Source organism: Panthera leo, chromosome A2 (assembly GCF_018350215.1).
Source record: "Panthera leo isolate Ple1 chromosome A2, P.leo_Ple1_pat1.1, whole genome shotgun sequence".
Classification (NCBI taxonomy): Eukaryota; Metazoa; Chordata; class Mammalia; order Carnivora; family Felidae; genus Panthera; species Panthera leo.
The window spans coordinates 46,975,339-47,002,666 of NC_056680.1; positions in this window are offsets into that span (position 1 = coordinate 46,975,339).

Below are 27,328 nucleotides of genomic sequence, written 5' to 3' on the forward strand. Positions count from 1 at the left end.
GTAGAATTTTAGGTGTTAAAATGAGAATTTTTGGTCTTTGTGTATGGGAAACCATGCTGTACCAATTCAGTGAATATTAGTAAGTGGCATGTGCCCATAAATTAAGGAGGAAAAATTACGAAGAATCCTTATATGACAAAGGAAAAATTACTAAGAATCCCAGATAGAAATTGTGGAACATGAGCTACCTCCCATGGATGCTTTGTATGCTTACATGAACTAGCAAATAGTTACTGAAGTCCTCTTACATACCACAATTCTCCTGTCCATCTCAGCCAATGGTGGCTAAATATTTAAAATGGTAAGTTAGGATACATATAAAAAAATCATTTTCAGATTTTTTTTTTTTTTAACGTTTATTTATTTTTGGGACAGAGAGAGACAGAGCATGAACGGGGGAGGGGCAGAGAGAGAGGGAGACACAGAATCGGAAGCAGGCTCCAGGCTCTGAGCCATCAGCCCAGAGCCCGACGCGGGGCTCGAACTCACGAACCGCGAGATCGTGACCTGAGCCGAAGTCGGACGCTCAACCGACTGAGCCACCCAGGCGCCCCAAAAAATCATTTTCAGATTTATGGAAGCTTATATAAACAGTTTTTCTAAGGTATTAAAGTTACATATATTGTCTTAGTTTGGGCTGCTTTAAGAAAAACATCATAGATTGGGTGACTTAAACAGCAAACATTTAATTTTCACAGTTGTGGAGGCTTGAAGGTCCCACATCACAGTGCTGACTGATCAGGTTCCTAGTGAGGGCCCTCTTCCTGGTTTCTAGATGCCTGTTTTCTTGCTGTGCCCTCAAGTGGTGGAGAGCACAGAGAGAAGAAGCAACTTATCTGGTGTCTCTTCTTAGAAGGACACTAATCCCATTATGAGGGCCCCACCTTCATGACTTAATTACCTCCCATAGGCCCCATCTCCAAACACCATCCCCCTAGGGGCTAGGGTTTCAACATATGAAACCCTATTTGGGGGGGGAAACAAACATGCAGTCCATAATAAAGACAGTTTCCTGGTACAAAATCCACGTCCTATGGTTGCCACGGGCAGTGCAGTATTGGTTAAGCACTCAGGTCTGGGAGTCAGACAGGTGGGGAGAAAGTGATCATTCTGAGCTTATCTTTTCTCATATGCAGACAGAAATGGATACCTTCTCATATGACCGTTAGGAAGATTAAATAGTATGAGGAAATCATACATGCCATTTAGCATGATGCCAGAAACAAAGGAAATGCTTAATAAATTGTAGTTACCGTAACATATTTAATGTTACTTATTATTTAATAGAAAATATTGCTTATGTGGGGGATCTTTTGTGTGGAGGGGAGGAATCAAAGAGATGGCAGCAATAGAACTAAGCATAAATAAAGTGAGCAAATTCAGGGGTCACTACAGTGGTCAGCCGCAGGGAGTGAAGAAGCAGCGACAGGGCAGGGAGAGAAAGACGTGCAATGGAACCAGCCACAAGAGGAGCATCAGGGAACATAGCAGCAGTGTGACTAAGCAGAGTCAAAGGTTTTTGTCAGAGCAGCCCTGGGTACACTGTGCTGCTGGCTCCTGTCAATGGAAACCCCACCTTATGGTAATGTCATTATAATAGGAAAGATGGTGCACATATGAGGAAATTATAATTACAAGGGGAGCCAAACATACTTTAATTAGCTCCACCTTGTGGGAAAGCTCTGGGTGGAGTAAGAAATGCAAAACTGAGAAGGAGCTCTTGCAGGAAATTGAGTTAGAAACAGAAGGGTTGTGTTGAGACTGTTGTTTTAAACCCTTGGACACTGCTAATTTCTTCCTTGACCTGCTGACTCCACTCGAGTTGGTGCAGTTAATAGGTCACATAGGTGTTTGTGTCTTTCTGTTCTACTTGTTGGCATTATAGCTGTTAAAGAAACAGTGAGAAAAGGTGAAAGCCTCTTCTTCTGGTTCCTGGAGGAGGTTAGTGGAGTTCAGAGCAACCTCAGAGGACTGTTAGTGTTTTTCCCTAACACTGGAAAGAGTGGGCCTGCCCAGAGCAAGGAATAGAACAGGGAGTCAGTATTCATTATTTTGTTTCATATACATACAGGTGCACATATGTGCATATATAGTGTTTTTGGTAGGAGCTGTGCACAGAAGCATGATCCTCGGGCTCAGAATTTTTCAGTCTATTTGAAGAAAGCACACAGGAGAGAATTCTATGGCAAGCACATCTATATGGTCAATTTAATGCAGGGTAAAAGCACATCCTAACTCTTAGTGAATAAGGGAGTTTGTACATCAGGAGGGATGATGTTTGTATTGCCTAAGCCAACCTGATTGTGTAGCATCACTAAAGGAGGGTTTTATTTGGGCCTTAGAGTCTCTGCCCCCCGCCCCCCCCCCCCCCCCCCCAGCAAGTTGGTGCAGATGCAGTAAACTCCTCTTTTTGACTTTTCAGATTCTTTCCTTTGCTCACCTTGCGTTTCAACTTCTCCTGTCCGGTCTCTCAAACAGTAACACCTCAATTTGATTTCCTGCCCTGTCTCTCTATCCTATCACTATAGTATGGAGACTTGTTTTATATTCATAATCTTGCCTTTTATTTTTTGATTTCCCAGAGGACTTGCCATATTGTGGAAACAGGGCTATATAGCCACAGTGTAAAGGTAAAAGGGACAAGGTACAAATTGTCCCAGACTTCACTCTTGTTTTCTCTTACCCTTTAACAGAAACTTAAGACATCTAGAGACATTTCATATTCAGCTTTCTTCCAGCTTATTCTGTGGTCTACGTTTGAAATGGTTCAATAGTGGATGGGAGTTCTATAATGCTCTAGGGAATTCAGATTAGGAGAAATGACCTTTTGGTATTCAATGGATAAATCCATACTTTGGGGATAATAACTGCTACCTGCCTTCTCTGTAATACTTTTCTAACTGTATACCAGCTTTATTTGTCTGGTGTCCTTCTGCTATGTAATCTGGGAGCGACAGAGTGGGATGACGTGTAATCAGAGAAAGAGGTTAATTCAAATGAGGCTTGCCTGAACTGAGTGTAGTCAACCTTTGGAAAGCAGTGCTCTAAAATGGAAGGAGAACCAAGAAATGTTTTCATGCTTTGCCCTGCACCAGACTTCTCCCTGGAAATGTCCTGTGTCCTCAACGGACATTAATTAAACTCAAAGTGAAAGAAGCAAGTCTTGATGTTATTCTGCCCAGATTGTAAGGGGGATCTTTAAGTGTAAAGAAGCAATAACAGAGATGCGTGTGGGATCTGGGAAACTGAGAATCTGTTACTCTGATGATAAAATGTGATATTTTGTGACATTCGTGAAAATCATCCCTTTCATCTGCCTCTTTCCCAGGTGATGAGTTGAGTAGTGCTGGGAAATTTGATTCTACTTTCTTGTGATTTTTACCTTTAGAAGAAGAGGAAATTAGACCTGGGATGAGCCCTCCTTCAGTTCTATTAATATATTTATTTCAGTGTTATTTACATGCAAAACAAACTCTTAAATATATTCCCCTTGTAATCAAGACAAATACCTAAATATAGAGAGTAAAATATGAGACTTGTCTTCCACCACTGATCGTTTCTCACTTTGCCATCTTGGTGAAGTGAACACCTCTTTGTATTAATCACCTATTCATGGTCTCTGCCTGGATTTAGGCTTCCTCTGAACCATATACGGTTTCTAGTGAGTCTTCTTGCACACCACGTTGTCATCTGTGGTTTTCTCTGGGTTTGGATCTGTTTAGAATTGATCCTCTATGCTTTTCACATTTAGGGAGCGCTGGAGTATCTGGCTTATTGAGAACTTAAATACAGAATTTCTTCATTAGCAAATGGTACCCAAACAACATGCAATGCTACAGATTGATTTTGTTACGGAATTTTGAGTAGGTAGGATGGTGGTTGTGTATACTTGCTCTATATTTGACCTAATTTCTCCATCTAAATTTAGAGATGAGGTTAAGATTGTTTAAATGATTTGCCTCTAACTGTACTTTATGCAGAGTTTGGTTTTTTTTAATTTATTAAAAATATTTTAATGCTTATTTTTTTAAAAATTAAAAATTTTTTTGAGAGAGAGCGAGACAGAGAGTAAGCGGGGAGGGGCAGAGAGAGAGGGAGACACAGAATCAGAAGCAGGCTCCAGGCTCTGAGCTACCAGCACAGAGTCCAACAAGGGCCTCTTGGATCGTGAACTGAGCTGAAGTCAGCCACCCAACCAACTGAGCCACCTGTAATGTTTATTTTTGAGAGAGAGAACATGAGCAGGGGAGGGGCAGAGAGAGAAGGAGATGCAGAATCTGAAGCAGGCTCCAGGCTCTGAGTTATCAGCACAGAGCCCAATGTGGGGCTTGAACTCACGAACTGTGAGATCACAACCAGAGCCAAAGTGGAACACTCAACCGACTGAGCCACCCAGTCACCCCTAGAGTTGAGTCTGTTAAAAGAAATCATTAACAGGGGTTAAACCAAGACTGCAGTAAGGTTCTTTGCACCTTGGTTTCATCCTCTTTCCATGGCAATATTCTGAATCTAAGTTTTTGATAAACTGTGAACATTTCTAGGCTGGACACAGTGTTAGTTGGGAGGTAGATATTTAAAACATAAGATTATGGTTTAAAGAACTACATGAATTAGCACAGACTTGCAGTAACATACTCTAAAAAAATTGGCCAACGCCCAAGAGAAATTGACCTCTGGGCAAAGAAGGATGTTAATAGAAATCAATAATGTGGTTGGAAACTCACCACATACAACTCTTTGCTTTCTATATTTTTCCTCTGACACTTTGAACATGAAGGTAAGGCTAATCACTTCTATCTTCCATTACTGGGTAGTTTGAACCTATAACACTGATTTAGCACAAATGAAGCTAATGAGTCAAAGGCAAGATATTGATGTTCCTCACAACAGATAAGTTTAATAAACTGTAGAGGGAAGAACGTGGATTTGGAATTAGGGGGGTTTCCTGTAGACTTGCGCTGAACTCTGCTCACCTACAACTGATAAATCCTTCATTCAACAAATATTTATCGAGTACCTACTACATGATAGGACTTGGGTATGTAGAATCCTAGGAATATGGAAGTGAACAAAAGAGACATGGTTCTCTCAAGGCTTTTAGTTGAATATGGGAGAAGGGCCTTCGATGAATAATGGCACAAAGAATTGTATTCAGTGAGATGAAAGGTGAAAAGAGCATGTTGGGATAATTGAGCCTTTATGTGCAATAGACAGAAGTTCAGTGTGGCTGGGAGACAGAGGTAGGAGCTGGGTCAAATATTTTCTTTGGCGGGTCCAATGACATTTGTCAACAATCTGTAGAGAATTTAGACATTCTATCAGTGAGAAGAAAGTAAAGTATATAGGTTTGAAGCTTGATGTATTCTTTCCTGCAGGGTTTTCCTGAGAAGGAAAATCAATTTTCAAAAAACACTGTGTGACACTAGCTGTATTTGTATTTATTTAAAAGCCACGCCAAGTAGACCATCTACACTCTTGAAGCCTGAGTGATATCTTCTAGGATTTCATTAAGCAGCATTTCCTTTATCCCAAGTGTTGTTTTTCTTCTACAGAATTTCACTCAGAGTAACTTGGTAATCTATATACCAGGTTTAATTTATTCTGTTTAGGCGCTAATCACAAACTGCATTATTTATGTCGGAATCATTTTAAAATCTGTGCTTTGCACCTTCCAGACAAAATTAGAATTACAGTATGTAAACTGCACAGGGAAAGGAAATCTCTTCCAAATTAGATCCTCTGTGAGTTTAAATGTGGAAAAGTAGGTGCTATTTTTGTCATCTTATTTTTTTGAATAAATTTAATGTTAGAATAGTTTTAGATTTAGAGAAAAATCATACAGGAAGTAGAGTTCCCATATGCTCCACACCAGCTTCAACCTCGTATATTAATGTACATTTGTCATACTCAGTAAACAAATACTGATATGTATTATGAACTAAAGATAATACTCTTATTAAATGTTCTTAGTTTCCACCTAGTGTCCCTTTTCTGTCCCAAGATTATTCAGGATCCCATATCATACTCAGTTGTGATGTCTCCTTAGGCTTCTTTTGGCTGTGATAGTTTCTTAGACATTCCTTGTTTATGATGACCTTGACAGTTTTGAGGATATTGGTTAGGTGTTGTGTAGGATGTTCCCCAACTGGGACATGTCTTAGGCTTTTCTCATGATTAGACTGGCGTTATAAGTCTAGGGAGGAAGACCACAGAGGTAAAGTACCATTTTCATCACATCAGAGCAAGGGCATAGATTATTCACATGACTCATCACTGTTGATATTTATCTCCATCACCTGTTTGAGATCATGTTTGTTAGGTTGCTCTGTTACAAAGTTATTCTCCCTACACCACTTGATCCTTTACTCTTTGGGAGGAAGTCACTAAGTGTGGGCCACACTTAAGGAATGAGGATGCTGGCTCTTCCTCCTTTAGCTTGGAGTGTCTAAATACATCATTTGGAACTGTGCACAGGAATTTTCTTCTCCTTTATTTATTATTTAATCAATTATTTCACTCTGGACTAAGAGGTATTTATACTTTGGGTTATAATCCAATATTACTTTGTTGTTTGAATTCCTTACATTTTGGCCATTGGGAACTCTTTCAGCTGATTTCCATGTCTTTTGATGTGCCCCCTCTATTGTATGCTCTTTGGAATCAGCTCTTTTTCTTTTTCTTTTTTTTCTTTTTTTCTTTTTCTTTTTTCTGTTTCTTTTTCTTTTTTCTTTTTCTTTTTTCTTTTTTCTTTTTCTTCTTTTTCTTTTTCCTTTTCTTTTTCTTTTTCTTTCCTCTTTTTCCATTATAAAGAATGCTTTGTTGATTTAAACCATTGATAGCTCATTCTGTTATAAACCTTAAAGTAAAAAGACCCAAAACAACAAAGCAACCATTCCTCTGTCCGAACTGGAAATAACCTCCTTAGAAAAATTACTCTTTTGTCATGTTTTCTTTGACCTTTCATCCCTAATAGGAGACTCCAGTTTGTGAATTTCTGCTTTGGGTGCCTTTCTTGTGCTGTCAGGAAGAGTCCAGATCAGCAATACTTTTCTATGAAGGGCCAGATAGTAAATATTTTCAGCTTTGAGAACCAGAAGGTCTTTGTTGCAACTCTGCCTTTGTAGTATAAAAGCACCATGACAATATGCAAATGAACGGGGTAGCCATATAAAACTCTAGCTTTTAAAAAAAGTAGGCAGATAGCTGTCTGGGTTTGGTCTGTGGCCTGTGGTTTGCCAGTCCTGGGTTAAGAGAACTGCCTCTGCAGACATGAGTTCAGAACATCATTTACTGGCTGTGCGGTGGTAAACAAGGAGTTTAACTTTCAATAAGCTCCAACATTCCTCAGCTAAATGAAGGGTGTAATAATAGCATTAATGCCAGTACTCTATAGTGTTTAGGGTTTAAATGATAAAAAGTAGAGCCTGTAGCTCTGTGCCTAGCCCTGCCTGTTAGCTGTTATTAGGGTGACTTTATAATTTTCTGCTATATTAAGACTTCTAGGAAGGAAAAGGGACGATAGGAATAATTATGCTGGGACAGCCGGTATAAACACACTGTCTAGGGTCGGCCCAAGCATGTGGCCAATCTAGTTGGGATTATTAGAATCCTCTCTCTCATCTCCTAACACCTCCAATTTCCTGCAGATGTTCTGTTCTCCTGCTTCCTAGGGCAGGATGCAGCCAAGGCTGGGAAATTACCCTTCCCTTTTTATTCTCGTTTTTTGATCTCAGGAAATGACCTTATTAGAGGAGTCTTGGACTATATTTTTCAATCTGACTCAGCTTAGATACTTCATGTTAAACTGTGGTGAGTTTCTCCTCCAAGAACTGACATTTTGCAATTAAATGTGATGTTGCACCCATGGTAAGATTTTATAGTAGCAGTTCTTTTTTTTTTTTTTTTCCCTCCCCCCTTCTGCTTACACTGAATTTCCCAGCTCTTAACTTGGGACTTGTCATTTGCCATTTGTTTTGACCTCTGGTTACTGTGAGTCTTTTAGTCTTTGCCTTGTGTGCCTGCTTATCTTGTCCTGCTCCAGCCTCTCCATCTAATTACCCTCATTGGGAAGAGTCTGTTATTTCCAGGAGATTTAAGTCTTTTTGCTGCAGTTAGTTATTCCTGTTGTCTTGGCAGACAGAGGGAACAGAAGCCTGGCTGAGTGGGGATGAGGAGGCATTTGCAGCATTTGTCAGTTTGGTTTTGCCCTTGTGAGAGAAGGGGCTGAGTCGTCATTAGAATGTGGGTTTCTGGGTAGCTCCAGACACAAGGATGTAGATTCTTTAGCATTGATGCCCAGAGATCAGCATTGCACTAAGGGCTCCTGATGATTCTAATGCACTCCACAGTTTGAGAACCACAGCATTAGAGAATGTCTGAAAATGGAATATAAATTACAAAAAGCTATGTAGAGTGTTATTTTGTAGACAACTCCACCTGAAATCAAAGATCTCTCTTCTGTGCCAGAAACCACTAGTACAACTCTAATCCAAGTGAGCTTTCAAGTTATTTTCTCTCTGATTACCTTTATCTTTCTTTTTTCTCAACTACCTGTTGGCTAAGGGAAGTGGGAAAGGGTCATTTCATTGGACAGGGAGAAAATAGTTGGGGATGGGGTTTTAGGGAGTTTTGGAGGGTGGGAGGTCATATGGCTGAAAAAGTTTGAAGAAGTTCTCCCAGGTGGGGTTGACTGAATGTGTTGGGGAGAATTCCAGAAATCCTAGCATTGAAGTTGAATAGCATCTGTGTTGATGTAGTTCTTGGTCACATTTGTAACAAGCCTCTAACTGATGCATGTACCATGCTAGATACTACTGGGGAGATTAGAGGCCTAATTCCTTGTCTTCAAAGAGCTTTTGTTCTTAGGGGCAATCAAAAAATGCACAAATGAAAAATACAGTAGTAATAAAACTTACATGATTATTAAATGTCTCCGCTCTTCTATTGGGTAGCTCAAAGGGGATGGGTTTTTGAAAGGAGAGTCTTGGGATAGCCCTCAAAGGATGAGCATGATGAAGGAATAAAAAGGTAGTGAGCATTTTAGATGGACATATTGTCAACAATGCTTGGAGTAAACAATATGCATCATTGGCGTGAGGAAGGATAAGTTGTTCCATCTGGTCAACCCAGTATCTGGGAGCAGGGGGAGAGAGGGGGAAACATCAGCTTGGGGTCAGATAATAAAAGGTCTTAAAGCCAGACTGTATATTCTGTTAAAGATCATAGGGGTCTATAGGGGATTCTGATAATAGAGGAATAATATACTAAGAATTATATTTTAGAAACGTTTATTGCTATATTTTGTTGGGATGACTGGTGGTTGAACTCACTAGAAGGAGTGAGGTGGTTAAAGAGGGTCTTTTGACCCTAAGAGTTTGACAAAGGGGAGCATAGTGGAAGGTAGAGAAGGGAGGAATGAGAAGACACTGCAGAAGAACCTGAGTTCCTGGTGTTGTGCTGAGGCCCTTGCTTGGTTTACCTCAATAACTCTATGACATATTATTTCTATCCCCATTTTAGGGGTGACGAAATTAAGGCACATAATAGTTACGGTGCATGTTTAAAGATAGCTAATGAATAAAAGCTATAGGACTCTACTGTCCAATATGGACACTAACCACATGAAGCTATAGACATTTAAATTTAAATATTTAAAAACCAGTCCCTAAGATGCCTGCACTACATTTCAAATGCCCAATAGATACACATAGCTAATGGCTACCAGACTGGACAACATATAGATAGAGAACATTTCTGTTAATGCAGAAAGTTCTGTTGAACAGATGTGAACCTGTACACTGTAACTCCTGAGCCTGTGTTCCCAGGGCACAAGTGAGCAAGGGACAGAGGGAGAGAATCCCAAGACGGGTGGGGAGGCGGGGGGAGGGTGGACAGAGAGGAAGGGTGGGAGGGAAAGAGAAGTAAGGCTCCTGTTTCAACCGATGCGGGGCTTGAGCTGACTCGAAGTGGGACTTGAACCCACAAACCGTGGGATCATGACCTGAACCGAAGTCAGATGCTTAACAGCTAAGCCACCCAGGCACCTTCTTGAGCCCATGTTCTTAAACAATTCACTCTAGTACCTACCTTTACAAAAAATTGGCTTCTGATTGGATAGCTAGCCCCAAGGGGGGAGAGTTAGATAGGATTAGTGGTTTCTTTATCAATATATTAATGAAATTTATTATAAGCCTAAATCTTGTAAGTCTTTTCAGTGTGTTAGGTTAATTTAAATTATACTGGGGGAAAGTAAGCTGATATTAAGCACACTGTATCTCTACATGGTGACAATATGCCTTAGTCTTCTTAGAGGTACAGATTACAATGTGTTTGCAGTTGGGGCCTCATTTCTGATTCGAATTTTCCATTTGGCAGGTTAGCAGCTTGGAAAGACAGCATAATGATTGTTTTAAGCCCTGCCCCCTCTCAGGTTTCTCCTTAAACGGCTCTTCAGCTCAGTTCTGTACTTTTAAATGGGCTACAAAAGTATACTGAGAAGATGGATGTCTTTCCTCCCTGAGCACAATATTGCTAAAGCAAGGTTGCCAATTATATTGCTGTGCGATACAGGATCTGGGATAATGTTAAACTATAGAGACATTTATTTCCTTATTTCAAATGAAAATGTAGACTCTCACAGCTCTTAGGAGGAGCTGGTGTATAATTCTTCAGCTATTAGGATAGTGATCTTGCATTTCCTGTAAACACAGACATTTAGCCAAAATGTTTTACCAATTCATAACATAAGGTCTAGGAAGGCTGCACCTTTCTTTTGAAGAGAGTGGCTGGGAGGGCCTTATCAGAATGTTGTGTTTATGAATTGTTCTGCTAAGTGGTATTGTGCTGTCCCCCAGCTGTGCTTTGCCTTGGTTACCGCAGGGTGCTCGTGCAGCACTTTGGACTTCATGCTCATATATTATGCAAGACTGGCTTCTTTAATTTTGTAGCTTCCCTTCTGAATTCTTCTTTGCCAAGCGCTTCAGAGTATACATTTGTGGTATGTGATTTTTTGTGTGACTTTACAAAGAATTATAACAAGGCCAATTTATGGGTACATTCTGAGAATTCTGATGTCTTACCCTTGGGAAACCTCCAACACTTGCTGATAAATAATCTTTTTCGGTCTTTTTCCAAGGTTGAGATTCTGGTCAAGTTTAAAGGTCAGTACTTTGGAGTATAACTTTGGTTGAGCCCTGGAGTATCATTCAATACTTACCAAGCATAACTTGCTAAGTGGAACGTCCTCATGTCAAATGGACTCTTTTGCCTGTGGGTTTCACTGTGTATTTGTCTGCGTCCTTCAACGCCCTCCCAAACTTGGGATATATATTCAGGCTTCCACCTTATGCTGAAAGCAGGGCCCCAGACTTAGGATGAAGATAATAAAGGAGATTTTCATTTTATCGAATGTATGATACTAGAGTAAGCCATTTTTAGTAAGCCATTTTTTCAGAAATTTTGCAACGGGTGCTATGTTTTAAGTTAAATGGAGTTATATGAATGTATACGCTTTTTCAACATAAATAATTTTTAGAATTTACTTAGTTCTGTACTGGGGAACTTCAAGGAATAGGATACCTTATTTGACTCTAGGCAATTTGCTTTGGTTGGAAGCTGATGGGTTGAGGAGAAGAATCATGCTGTTCCTTCATTGCCGATCCAAAGGGGAGACCCGGAAGACCATGTACTGTCCTGGGTACAGCTAGGTGTGTAGAATCCTTTCTTGACTGTCAAAGTTACTCCCATCCCACTCAAGATGCCATGCAGTGGGTGCATGGCAAACCTGACAATGCCATGTTGGAAAGGAAAACGGGCCATGATTATGTGTAGCCAGAAAATTGGGAGAATGGGAAAACTGGGGAACCAAGGGCTACTTTACTGTTATCCACAGCACTTTGTTTTCCTTTCTTTTTTTGTACTGCCTTAGTGGGACCTATAAGAGTTTACTACACATCAGAAAATATTTAAAATTTTATCTCCTCTCTTTTTGATATTCATTGTCTAACTAGTGACGTTCTAGCAACCCAGAGACCAGCCGTGGTAACATTAGTGAAATTACTTAGTCTCTCAGATGCTTCATCTAAAAAGTGGGATAAAAAATTTTTAAAAATGGAATGAAAATCCTACTGATTTGATAGTATATGCATCAGTCAGGTAGGACTGCTACAATAGCATGCCAGAGGCTGGGTGACTTAAACAATTTACTTTCTCACCATTCTGGAGGCTGGAAGCCCATGGTTGAGGTGTTGAAAGGGTTGGTTTTTCCTGCTATCTCTTTTCTTTGGTTGCAGACAGCTGCGTTCTCACTGTGTCCTCACATGACCCTTTCTCTGTGTATGTGCCTCCTTGTTGCCCCTTCCTTTTGTTAAAAGGACACCAGTCCTGTTAGATTAGGACTCCACCCTTATAACCCCATTTAACCTTGGTTATCTCCCTAACGGCTCTATCTCTACATACTATCACATTGGGGGGTTAGAGCATCAACATACAAGCTTTGGAGGGGGCACAATTCAGTTCCTAATAGCTTATTTTTGGATTAAATGAGGTCATGTGTGAGGTGTTATCCTAGTGTCTAACAGATAGAGACCAGTCATACATAAAATGACTCAATTAACTGAGTGCCTGCAGATGCCAGGCACTATTCTGGTGCTAGAGATACCAGTGAATAAAACAGATGTAAATTTGTGCTGTTAGGGAGTTTATGTTGTGTTGCAATTGGTTATCATTAGCAGAAACACTAAATAACAACTCATACAAACCTTATTCTATGGCTGCCTAGAGAATTTTATTGGGGTTCTGGTTGGTAGAGTGTAGCTAGTCCACTGTAGCAGAAGGTTTGGACTATGAGGGGAATTTGGAATATCTTCTGGCTCTAGCTTTAACCATGGACCTTGACAATTCCTTGACTACTTGGAGCCATTTTTCTTGAGCTCCAAGAAATGTAAGAAATGACTAGGGACTGTTTTACTCAATGATGTCTATTCTAGAGAAACCTGAAGAAGTTCTTAGAGGCATTCATATTTAAGGTTGCTCCTGGCTCAGGCTTCATATTTCAGAATGCATTTACAGAAAACGTTATAAGGGTCTCCAAAGTATTTTTCTTGTATGCAGTGGCTCAATTACTTTGATTTTTAAATCCATACTTGGCATGGGAAAAATAAATCTCATCTGAAAGGCGGGTGTTCAGGATGAGAAAAAAGAATCAGGTTGATGCTTTGAATATCCAAGCACATTAACTTTATTTTAAAATTCAGTGCTATGTTATTGAATTGATTGTATGTCATAACTATACTGAGCAGAAAACTAACTTCTCAAAATGAGATTTTACAGAAATTCAAAAACAATAAGCATGAGATGGATATTTACAGGATGTCCACACTTTCATAACTTTGGCAGGCATGGATGTTTCATATATTAGAGACAATTTCCTGTAAATGAATTTCCATTTAAAGTTAGTTCTTATCCATTTGCTTGTCTTCCTCCCATCCCAAGCCATCTGCATGGTCTTTTATAAATGGCATATATCATTTTTATTAAAGCCTTTTGCATCTTCTAAGTTTTGAAACAAGTTGTGAAGCCAAAATCATTGAGGATTTATGTTTTTAGACTAAAAAACAGCAGCTTTATAGGTTAATTTAACAATTTCTAAGCCACACCATACATTGTCTGGATATGTGCATGGTTCTGACTTGAGGCTTTTGTTGTTAGATCTTTCATAATTGTCAGCATCATGAGAATTACATCATGTCTCAGCAATACGACTAGAAACGGGCATTGCCACGCTTCATTTCTCCAGCTCTCCTGTTTCAGCCTAGCTTCTTATTTTCCCACATAGCTTTTGTCCTCTTTCCCACCTCTCAATCTGAGTTGAGAAATGTTTGATTCTAACAAATTCAGCAAACTAAGGATTCTAACAAATTCAAATTATTTTGAGAGAGAACATGTGTGAGCAGGGGAGAGGCAGAGAGAGAGAGAATACCAAGTAGACTCTGCACTGTGAGAGTGCAACTTGACACGGGGCTCAAACCCACAAACTGTGAGATCATGACCTGAACCAAAATCAAGAGTAGGCCGCTTAGCTGACTGAGCCACCCAGGTGCCCCTCTATTGTTTTGTTAGTTTGTTTATTTTATCTAATCCCTTTATACACATTTATTGAGCTCTATCACTTGGTACACTCAAGATAAGCCCAGGAGGAATCCGAGAAATAAAAGTCTCTGCCCTGGAGAGGACCATTCATGTAGAGATGAGATAGAAACATGTGAGCACAGAGCAACAGTGGGGGTATAAAAGTTGACGGGAGGAAAGGTGGATGGGAGCTCATGGGCAGATCTCCCACGGGAGCTGCTGTTACGATAAGTGAGGTAGGAGTCTGAAAAGTTCAATGCTAGCTGGGAGGGCCTTTTGTGAGTCTAAGCACTTGATCATTGTTTTACTCTCCTGTGCCTTCTGTGAGCAAGATAAGTGGTCAGGTCTCAGCTGGAGATGAATCAGAGGCTGTCCTGTTCACGAAGAGCCCACGCTTATTTTTAAGCTGGGGCTATGAGTCTGGTCTGCAGGCAGTCACAGGAAAAGGCCAGCTGAACAGACTGTTCTTGGCACCCTTCCATTCCACCCTCGTCTTCAGCCTCTTCAGGGTGAGTGAACATGGATAAACACCAGAAAGCATTCTTATGGAGGTCATGAGAAGTACCTGGTACCCCTTCTCCCACCAGATTCTCTGTGCCTTCTCATCATCAGGGCCCTTGGTGCTGGGGGTCTGTGGTAGAGCTCAGGGGAGAGGAAATCTGTTCCTGGAGTGGATGATAGCCATGTGGCACTGTGTGGACTTCCACTTCTCCCTGCTGCTTCTCAGGAGACAAGACTCAACCCATGACAGTGCCTTTTCCTTGCTGGGCACAGATGGGGCCTCACTATCCTTCTCAACACAGGGCTTTGAGCAGCCACTAATGGCTGATCATTAATTAGCATGTGAGTCAAAATATTTTGGCTTTTCTTGTCCTAGAATTTTGAAAGAAGGGTTAAACATGTACTTTATTCCCAGGATTCAAAATAATGAGCTTTCCTCTATCCCCCTTGAGCCTCCCACTTAGTTTATGAGGGTGGAAAAGCAGACAGGCTTAGGAGAAAAGCCTCATTCAGGGTATGTTGGGTGGTGTTGGCTTTTGTCTAGGGAACCCATGCGGTCAGAGACGAGGTGTCATATGGCTCCTGATATAAAAGAAGCCTAACAGACAATAGGGACAGCCAGCCAAGTCAGTCAGGTAGCTTACATAAGGAAAACACTTTAAGTTTCCTTGTGTTCAAGGGCAAAAATAGGTGTTGGAAGGCTTTATATGTAGTCGTAAAGTTTGATTTCCCCTGCTTTACCACCTATCTTTCTAAAGCTGTCCTCCCCTATGACAAGTCTCACCTCAAGTGTTGCCTGCCCCAGGACACCTTTATTATTATTTTTTAATTAAAAATATATTTTTAATGTTTGTTTATTTTCGAGAGAGGCATAGTGAGAGCTGGGGAGGGGCAGAGAGAAAGAGGGAGGGAGACACAGAATCTGAAGCAGGGTACAGGCTCTGAGCTTTCGGCACAGAACCCAATGCAGGGCTCGAACCCATGGACCCTGAGATCATGATCTGAGCCGAAGTCAGAGGCTTAACTAACTGAGCCACCCAGACCCCCCCCTCCCCCAACCAAGACACCTTTATTACCACTTCATCTTCCTGGTACTGTTCTCGCCTCTGAACTCTTGTCATCTTATTCTCAGAAACATTCATCTGCACTTAATCATGTATTGTCCTGTGTCATTGGAAATGCTTTCCATTTCCAGGAAGAATCTTCTCATTTCCTTGAGCAAAGGAGCAGTTTCTTTCTAGAGAAGTCTCATAGTTGGTTTAAGACTAATGAGAATTTATAAAATGGTAGATCGAGAGATACTGAGGACACAAACACAGGTAATTTACAGGACCTTCCCAAAGGTGTGCTGGAGGAAGTATGTTCATCTATCACAAGGGAAAAAAGACGTTTCATGGCCAAAATCGTATGGACAAAGTTGAGTTAGGCAAAATTTAAGAATAGAATTAATAAGGCAAATCTAATCATTGCTACCATCTATTGGACACTTGCCACGTGTCAGACACTCTGTTAAGTACTTTACCCACATCACTTCAAAGAATTTCCTTAATAATTTTATGAGGGAGGAATTACTTCATTTCTGTTTGTAGATGAGACAGTGGAGGCTCAGAGATGTTAAATAATCTGCTAAAAATTCACAGCTAATAAATATGGGTGTTAAGAAACTGAAATGTATCTAAGCCTAGTGTTAGGTTCTAATCACAAGATTTTTAAAATTTTCTTTCAGAGCCTCCCAAAGCTGTTAGTCCTTTTCTATGTATTTGGAATCTCCAAGAGAAAGATAAAATAGACAGCATTTTCTAAGCATAGTTTTAGAAGCCATTTTTTTTCCCTCAAATTATCTTGAGACTAGTGTTCTGAGGAATATGTCTTGGGATAAGTAGAACTCAGGTTTTATTATACGTACAGTTTTATCTTTATTAACAAGCTTTTATAGCCACTGTCGTTTAATTCTTATAACCTTGGCACAAGGTACATTAGGCATTATTATAGCCATTACACAGGAGGAAATTTAGGTAGATCAAATTCAAGTAACTTTCTCAAGTTTCACATTAAATCACGGAAGAGCAGAGATTGGAATATAGTCAAATAAGGGAGACCTACGAGAAAATGAAGTAAATTCTCACTACTTGTACTGCCAGTTATCAGGATGCGATGAAGACTGTCTTTTGATAATAATGACCAACATTCATCAACTTAAAGATGAACTTGGGTATATGTTAAGTATCGCTTCTCTGTAGAGTTGTGTCATGCTTGGGACACTTGTTAGAAAAGGTGAAAGAACCATTAATGGATTGGAAATATGCCACACAGCTTGCCAATCAACATGGAAGGAATGGGCCATTGATAAAAGCAATATTTTAAAGAAAATCTTTCAGTTAAACTATAAATGTGTATAGGTTCAATTAAGCGAAATACTTGTCCTTACACATGGAATAAATGATTCGTTTACCTGATTGAGGAAGACATACCAGTCTGGCCTTTTTTTTTTTTTTTTTAATTTATTATTTTTTTTAATGTTTTTATTTATTTTTGAGACAGAGACAGAGCATGAACAGGGTAGGGTCAGAGAGAGAGGGAGACACAGAATCTGAAGCAGGTCCCAGGCTCTGAGCTGTCAGCACAAAGCCCGACATGGGGCTCGAACTCAGACTGAGAGCTGAACTCACATGACCTCATGAACGCATGACCTGAGCTGAAGTCGGACGCTCAACCGACTGAACCACCCAGGCGCCCCCGGTCTGGCCTGTTATTGGACATTTAATGATGAGCCACAAACAGAGTTTTCATGTTAAGTCATCACTATAATAGATGGCCATAAAACAGGTTTTTTTTTTCTCCACTATCAATGATTTCATCATTAGCTTTTGTCCAGGTGTTAGCTTATTAACTGAGTGAACTGCCTTAATACCTTGTTCACTGGTAAATAAATTCACATTGTTCAAGGCCAATTATCAAATCATAATACCTATTTATCATATTGATCTCTATAGAGCTTTTCACCTGTATTCACAGTAGCATCCATATCATCACTATTAATGTCCTTATATTTACATGTATTTTACACCACCATTTCCCCATTCCCAAAGAAAGCATAGTTGGTTTATCATGGGTAAAGTTGAGCATTTCTTCAGTGACTGCTTAGTTTCACTTGATAATTTTTTTGGTAAACGAGGTGGTCTGCTACTTTTTATTACATGCATGGAGTGTTTTGAATATTCACATGAAAGTCCATTTCCAAGCCTTCATTTTCAAAATCTGTTCCAAGCATTTGTTAATATTGATTTACCAATATCATGCCAACATTAACTGTGTCAATGTCATCCTCAAGATTGACCTCTTGAAGGGAATGTTGAATCCTTTAGTTCCTTGTTGAGTATAGCAAACATAGAATCTTTTAAAAAGTACTTGTACCTATTCTTTATGAACTACAAAATTCTTTGGTAATGGGACTTTGTTGTAAATATCACATTGTGAGGAAATAGACACCAACAACTTTATTTTTCATGAGAAGTTTGGGAGAGAGATACATAGATACACAATTTTCTTCCAGTCCAATATAGGCTTCTGGTAAAAAGTATTGTTGAATCCGTCACAAAAAGATTTCTCTGATTACCTTTGGAGATTCAGCCATGCTATCACAATTGGCAGGAATTACTTCTTTTTTTGTGCCTGAATAATATTTTATATGTATGAAATTTCACTTTTTCTTCTCCATTCATCTGTTGACAGGCACTTAGGTTGTTTCCATATCCTGAGTTCTGTGAATAGTGTTAAAGTGAAAATGGGGGTACAGATCTAGATTAAGATACTGACTTGGTTTCCTTCAGGTAAATACCCAACAGTGAGATTGCTGGGTCATATGATAGTTCGATTTTTAATTTTTTGAGGAAACTGCACACTGTTTTCCATATTGGCTGTACCAATTTACATTCCCACCATTACTTACCTCTTGTCTTTTTGATAATAGCCATTCTGACAGGTGCGAGGTGTTATCTTCTTGTGGTTGTGACTAGCATTTCCCTGATGATAGTGATGTTAAGCATCTTTTCATGTGTCTGTTGGCCATCTGTATGTCTTCTTTGGAAAAGATATCTATTCTGGTCCTCTGCATACTTAAAGAATTAGGTTATTTGTGTTTTGATATGGAGTTGTACAATTCCATATATATATATATATATACATATATATATATATATATACATATACGTATATATATATATATGTATATATATATAGGATATTAATTTCTTATCACATACATGGTTTGCAAGGATTTTCTTCTGTACTTTGCCTTTGCGTTTTATTGTTTCTTTGCTCTGAAGAAGCCATTTCAATTTTCACAACTTTTCAGGTTTTAGGATTAAGAATTGGGGATGATGGCCCTTGTATTTCCTGAGTTAAATGCTCCTTGTTAGTGCTCCTGTAGTTTTTTTGCACACATATTTGGCATGACACTTGGCATGTTGGCTCGAAGATACATGTTCACTTCTCTTTTTTGAAAACATTTTTGAGTCTAGTTGACACACAGTGTTATATTAGTTTCACGTGTACAATGTAGTGGTTTGATGAGTTTATAGGTTATGCTGTACTCACCACAAGTGTAGCCCTCCTCTGTCATCATACAATTGTATTATAATACCATTGACTGTAATCCCTATGTTTTTCCTTGTATTCCCATGACTTATTCCATACCTGGAAGATCATCTCTCTTTTAAAAAATTTACATCCAAGTTAGTTAGCACAGAGTGCAACAATGATTTCAGGAGTAGATTCCTTAATGCCCCCTACCCATTTAGTCCATCCTCCCTCCCACAACGCCTCCAGTAACCCTCTGTTTGTTTTCCATATTTATGAGTCTCTTGTGTTTTGTCCCCCTCCCTGTTTTTATATTATTTTTGTTTCCCTTCCCTTATGTTCATCTGTTTTGTCTCTTAAAGTCTTCATGTGAGTGAAGTCATATGATATTTGGCTTTCTCTAATTTCCCTTAGCATGATACCCTCCAGTTCCATCCACGTAGTTGCAAAGGGCAAAATTTTATTCTTTTTGATTGCTGAGTAATATTCTATTGTAACTCCATTTTGTGTGTGTGTGTGTGTGTGTGTGTGTGTGTGTGTGTATGCATGCCACATCTTCTTTATCCATTCATCCATTGATGGACATTTGGGCTCTTTCCATACTTTGGCTACTGTTGATAGTGCTGCTGTAAACATGGGGGTGCATGTATCCCTTGGAAACAGTACACCTATATCCCGTGGATAAATGCCTAGTAGTGCAATTGCTGGGTCATAGGGTAGTTCTATTTTTAGTTTTTTGAGGAACCTCCATACTGTTTTCCAGAGTGGCTGCTCCAGATTGCATTCCCACCACCAGTGCAAAAGAGATCCTCTTTCTCCACATCCTCGCCAATACCTGTTGTTGCCTGAGTTGTTAATGTTGGCCATTCTGACAGGTGTCAGGTGGTATGGAAGATAATCTCTTACCCCTTTTTGTAATAAACTATGAGGAACCATGCCTAAATCATGCTTTTCTATGTGCCTATGAATTCAGAAACTCTCAGTAAATGTTGGTTGAATGAATGGATAAATAAATCAAGTGACTTTGATGTCTAGGAGAGAGTAAGTGGTGTGGGCCGAAGTGTATGGGAGAAGATGGATGTTAGAACTGGGAAGTATGTTTATACAAGTTTCTCAGCTTTTGCGGTATTGATGTTTTGGGCCAGGCAGTTCTTTGATATGGGCGGCTGTCCTGTGCATCACAGGGTGTTAAGCAGCACTCTTGACCTTTGCTCATTAGATGTCAATAATATCATGCTCTCACCTCCCATAAAAAACATCTCCAAACAGCTGGTGTACATAGTCTTGGACTTGAGAGTTATGCACACCTGAGTGAAAATATTACTGCCTTTTACAAGTTGAGAAAGTCAACTTGTTAGAGCCTCCAGTGTCTCATGTATAAAATGGGGATAAGAATAGTACATATTTCCTGAAATGATTGTCAGGATTATGCTGAGAGTATACAAGCCTCCTGGCAGATAGCGAAAACACAATAAAAGATAACTTTGAAACCCTGTTGCAGTACCTTGGATACACACAGCATTCGGCTGTAGGGTCAGTAGCTCTGTATCTATTTCTTTCTCTGTATGTCTCTATGTCTCTGTCTCTGTGTCTCTCTATCTCTGCTTCTCTGTTTCTACATCAGGTTCTCTGTTTCAGTATCTCTGCCTCTCTATGCCTATCTCTGTCTTCTCTGACTTTAAGTCTTTGTGTGTCTTTGTATCTCTGTGTCTGTCTCTGTGTCCCTCTATGTCTTCCTCTCTCTCTCTCTGTCTCTGTCTCTCTCTCTCTTTACTGGATTCTGTGTGTTTCTCTATGCATGTCTATCTGTGTGTCTCTATCTGTATCTTTGTGTCTCGATATCTCTGTCTAGCTCTGTGTCTCTATATCTATCTAGCTCTGTCACGCGGATGTGGGAAGGGAGTACATCAATATGATAGAGGCAGGAAGCATTGCCCTTCCAACTGAAGTAGTCAGGGCCAAATAACAGAGAGCTTTGCCTGCTTAAAGGTAGAGCAGGGAAGAAGTTCCTGTTAAAGAGGTAATCTCCATGAGAATAAAAGGTACAGCATAGGGAATATAGCCAATGATACTATAATAGCATTGGACAGTGGCAGATGGTAGCTATATTTATGGTAAGCATAGCATAACATTTAAACTCTTCAAGTAATGGTGTATGCCTGAAACTACTGTAACATCAAGCACCAACTATACTCACATAAAAAAATTAGGAGCACCCCCTCCAAATAGTGATTACTGATATATTTGGATTAATCCTAAAAAATAGCAGAATCTGGTAGACATGTGTACATTTGGTCTGATACAAAATTGGGAGATACTTAAGTTTCTCGTTAGGAACATAGTAATCTTCCAGGAGATTCTGTGGATGGGAGAGATTGGGTCAGGGGATGAATCAGGATATGATTATAGCAATTTAGATATGAGGCAGTAAATGTGGTATCAGAATGGTGGAGCTGCCATGGTCAAGAAATAGTTGAAGGAAGTAGAAATGGGTGTGTGACTGGCAGGGTGATCTCACAGTTTGTGAGTTCGAGCCCCACATCGGGCTCTGTGCTGACAACTCAGAGCCTGGAGCCTGCTTCAGAGTCTCTCTCTGTCTCTCTCTGTCTCTCTCTGTCTCTCTCTGTCTCTCTCTGTCTCTCTCTCTCTCTCTCTGCCCTCTCCCATTTGTGCTCTGTCTCTCTCTCGCAAAAATAGATGAACATTAAAAAATTAAAAAAAATAATACAATGGTGATGACATTGCCCATCTCGAAGGACTGTTTTGTGGTGGTTTGAGACATTGTGTGCAGTTGAGCAGGAAGTATTAGGCACTCAGTAAGGGGTAGGTACAATTTACAGGGCTCAAGGAAGGAGGGAGATCAGAGTTGAGTTGTTTTAGAGCGTGAAGGAATAGCATAGACGGCGAGTAGAAGCAATCTGGTTTTATGGGGACCAGCCTAATTTAAATCAGATTGTAAGGATAAGTAAATTTTCTAAAGCAAAGGAGACTTCCAGCAAACCAGACTTCGATTTTATAGCACCATTGGGCATCTGTGTGCCCCAGACCAGGTCATTTATAGTTTTTACGAGCCTAGATAGATTTGGAACACTTAGGTTTGCACTTGAATACAAAATCCACCCCCTCCAAGAAGTGCCATGAAATACGAGTGAAGAAATCCCTGATATTGTTTATACTACAGTGCGGATGGGGAACATGACGAATGAGAGTAATAGCTGGTAACCCATATTAGATCACGATGACAAGGAAATGCATTGTTGGGAACTTTCCTATAAAGAACGGATAGTACTATCAATCCATTCTCTCCGTTGGAAAGTTACTTTGTGAGAAATTATCCTTTCCACTTCTACTTTGCCTTTTCATAGTACCCTGGTTTGATTTAATGCCTCTTTCTCGACGTCTGCTTTTGCACAAAATGCCTTTTGCTTTTCTGATGCCGTGCCACTCATTGGTGATCATTAATTTACCATGCTGGGGTTTGCTGCGGTGTTTAGTAGGCATTGTGATAATGTTTTTATTTGTGTATTTTTTGGTTATGTGTGTCTGTGAAATTGGCATGAGCTTCACAGGGGCTTTTGGCTACTGGCTTTGGAAAGTATATATCTAGCAGTTTTAAAATCTACTCCATCTCTCTCTGACCTCCCCTTTCACATTTACTTGGTGGGTTTGGTGTGAGATTGGGATAAACGTGATCTGGGGGTTGGTTTGCTTTTTTCCTGCCCTGTATTCCTTCCCTCTGCTTCTGATAAATCATACCCTGCTGTTCTGTTGGAGGCTTACTGCCAATTCCATGTTGTTCTGGTTGTACTGTCAATCTTGACCCCTCTGGGAACGACCTGTCATTCATTTTGGATACTCCATTCTTCAGTGACAGCGGATGGTTTATAGATGGGCATTTTCATTCCTTCATTCATCAGTATTTTCTGAGCACCTACTATGTGTTAGTGTGGGTACACCAGTTAGTGTGGGTACTACACCAGTGTAGTGTGGGTACACCAGTAATCCCAGTAGGTTCTCTGTGCTTAGAAAATTTACACTATAGTTTAAGAAGATGAACGAGTAAACAGAAATGCAACAAAATGTCTGATAATGGTTTTACTTAAAAACATAAGAAGCGTCTTAGGGGATTGAGAGTGATGGGGATGGTAGGTAGCATTTTTAGAAAGAAGGCTCACAGAAGGCCTCCATGATGAAATAGCACTTAGCCTGAATGAAAGGGGAGGATAAACAATATTAACATCTGAAGAAAAATGTTTTGGGGTAGGGGGAACTGTAGGTGCAAAGGCCCTGAGGCTGTAGCAATGTGGCTCGAATAGCAGGAGTGAGGGCATGGTGATAAGAATGAGGACAGAGTGGTGGTCAGGGGCCAAGTAATACAAAAGCTTATAGTCAATGGTGAGGACATGGCTAGATTGAATTGTAAAGAGAAGGTACTGCAGGGTTTTGAATATGCAATCACAGAGAAGGGTTAATTAGAATCTTTCCCAGGATGTGGTATGTGGATGCTGGCATAGAGAGAGTGCTTCTCTACCTTGAGGGTAATAAGCTTTGAGGACGATATAAGATGGAGATGGTTGCAGTCCTCTTCCTGGCCATGTGGAGAGATGCCGTTATAGCCCTGAAGTAAAGAAGACAAGACAAAAAGGGAAATACAAAAGAAAAAGAAAGAGAAACCCCGAAAACTGAGATAGCAGAAGGACAGAAAGACAAAGAGCTCTACCAGCGTAAGACCCTGGATCTCGCCATTCCTGAAGGACCTCTGTTTATGTGAACCAACACATTCAATTTTTCTTTAACCTTTGTTGAGTGTGATTTGAGTGAAGTCATTTGTTACCTGAAGAGTACTGAGGAATAATCACTCATTTTTCTGATGGTGGTCATTGGCAATATCTGATTTTTAGTTACGACTATGAGAAACCCACCATTTTACGTTGCCTTTTTTTGAGTTTTGTAATAACCTGGTAAGGCAGGGAGACAACAAATAACCTGTGCTATAGCGATGAAGAAAGAGGGCATAGGCACGCACCAAGTGACTGGCTCCGTGTTACGTAGGTTGTAACCTGCAAAGCTGGGATTGGAAAGAAGGTGGTGTATGTGACGATGAAATCTGTATTTCCCCCGTTATCTTATGATAGTTTAGCAGTTACTGTGGTGGCTTTAAAGTACGTCCTCAAGTTCTTTGATACTGTTGCTTTGAAGACGTGAAGCCTAATTCTCCTCTCCTCGGCCTGTGCTGGACTTTGTGACTTGCTTCTAATGGGATAAGAAAAAGCGTAATGAAAGTATGCGACTCTGGCGTTGAAGAGATACAGGTAGTGCAATTTCCTTGCTCTCTGTTGGATCACTCACTCTGGGGGAAGCCGACTGCCATGTGTCAGGACATTCAAGTGACATTCAATTCCTGTGGGGGCCCACGGAGTGAGGAATGAGGCCTCCAGCCAAAGGCATGTGAGTGAGGCGACTCATCCTCCACCCATTCAAGCCTTCAGGTGGCATCCGCTTCTGCATCCTGGATGCCACCCAGCTAATATGTGGGGGGTTCCTGATTCTCACAAATAGTGGAACAGTGAATAGGGCAATAGTAAATATTTGCTCTGAGCCGTTATATTTTGGAGTACTTTTTTATGCAGCAACAGATAACCAGTGCAGTTGTCAATTATTCTCAGATTTCTCCTCAGTCCTGATGGCTTCACTGGCAGGAGCAGTTGCAAGACTCTTGGATGCATTTAAAAAAAAAAAAAAGGCTCTTCTTTTTTGGTGACCAACTAGTGTGATTTCTAATGAAAGAAAATGTCAAAGGTTCAAATATATATATAAAAGCACCATAGATTCCATTTCAGCATTGGTCTTTGTTTCTCTAAAGAGGAATGCTTCCACTAAGATAATATATTCTAGAGACATCACAGTTCACCTCTAGTGAACCACACTCTGAGGAAAGTTAAATTTTAGTCAGGGAAGTTTGTAGGGTGGATACTGTTATTAGATTTGTAGAATACAAAAAAAAAAAAAAACCCAAACCCAAATAAACTAGGTTTCAATTTCAGTAAACACGCAACATATTTTACTCAATTAACTGAAGCTTTGTAAGTACTAAATGGATCTGATGAAAATATTGAACATAAAGAGGTGGTATTATGGTTTATCAAATAATATCTTGATGAGTTATTCTGCACATGTTAAAATTTCTAATGTGAAAAAATGTAGCAAGCTGAGAAAATGGGTGAATTCATACTAAATGAATAAGCTGAGAATAAGATAGCAACTGTATTAAGATTGTATATTTTATCTGTTAAATATAAATAGGGATAAGGATAAAGTAAAATTAAAGAGCTCACTTTTTAAAGTAATAGAATTCTGCATGTCTGAATCTCTGTTTTAATCACTTATGTACTTTGAAAATAATACATTCACATTGGACCTCATTTTCCAGATGCGTACTTGTTGGAGGGGCCATCGCCTATGTTAATCTCAAAACTATAGTTAGATTAATGCAGTGTGAGACTGGGATTCCTTGCTTAGGTACAAATTGTATGTATTTTGGGCACTTATATTCTTGGGTTAAGTTCCTAAAATTTAACACTCAGATTAATTAGGTGTTGAGTATTTTCATGTGTGTGAAATCTTCTTTGGCAAAAGGATTGAGTCCATTATTTTAAGAGTTTTCTCATTTAGAGTTTTCCAGATTTACATTACCCTCAAGATTATGGCCATGGTCAAGAGCCAACTATGGTATTATTTATGTAATGTTTTTTTCTTTATATTGAGTAACCTGTTCACGTATGGTTGCCCCTCGCAGCCTCAACATGGACAATCCATTGTAAACATTCAGCTGATGATCCCAGATGTGACCCCAGAATCCTTGTCCTCCTAGGACTCCAGGGAACCACTTTTTCCAAACTCCGTTCCAAAGGTAACTGTGAGACTAGACCTCACTGATCAAATGTTAGTGTATTGAAATAAATGAGCTCTTTTGTCACCTTCAGTTCTGACAGGATCTAGTAGTAACTGCTTTATGAAGTGCAAGTGGAGATCTTTCATAAAAAGTTAAAACTATCTATCTGGGTTCTTTCCAAGTGAGGTCCTGTCTTGGCTTCATACCAATTGTCAGAGATCTTTATTTCTTTTCATTCGATTGCCCCTTGGGTCAAGATGACTACCTGGGTGGTAAATTTCTTCAGGGTGCTCTGGAAAAAGAATTTTGTGTGAGAGGTAGATTGGATTACTTCCCTCCAGATTCTTTATTCTCTCCCAGTGAGAGCATGTGATACCTGTCTGTGCCCTTTGCCCCATGACTTTGGTGCCTCTCTAGAATGAGAGAATACTTTTCCATTCCATTAATATTAAGCATGGCCATGTGACTTTCTTAGGTCAATAGAATCAAAAGAATGTGACAGAATAGAGCCAAAAGGGAATGTGAGAGAATATTACACTAAGCAGAGATTTAAGTATGCACGTGTATTTGGTTTGGCCTTTTGCATTAGAGCAACATGTCTCAGGTAGCTGGTTCAAAGAGATAAGGTGATAGGCAGACCCGATCAGAATGCAGTCTACAATCTGGAGTCACCCTCAGCCAAGCTCAGTAGAATCGTAGTCTACCCTGTAGACCCTCTAGTGGGAAATAAATGCTTATTTTTGAGCTGGTGAATGTAGGGTCTTTTTATCATACAGCTACATTGCAGCAAAAGCTGACAACTACATTCAGTACATAAGTTAGCTGAAAAGTGAAGTATCTGTGCAAGACATCAAAGGGAGAAGTAAAAGAAATAGTTCTCAAAGAATTTTAGAGGAAAATTTTCAGAACCAAAGAGGGAAAAGAGTAAGAAGTGAAATCATGTTAACAAATAGGACAGAGACAGGAATACCTGATAAAGAGGAAACCGATAATAAGTTCTTAGTAGATAGATAAGAAAACCAATGTTTTCTTTCCACCAGCCTGATTAGCCAAGGGAATGCGGTACTTGGGAGGGAGTCCCCATCTCTACGTGTTGCTGATAGGGTCAAGTGGCTAATTGCTTCTCCAATCACTTACCTGAATTGTTGTTCTCAAATATGTTGTTAACAGATAGTGTTTTCTTGAAGAGGGTAGAAAACTAGAAGGAAAAAAATACCACCTCTATTAATA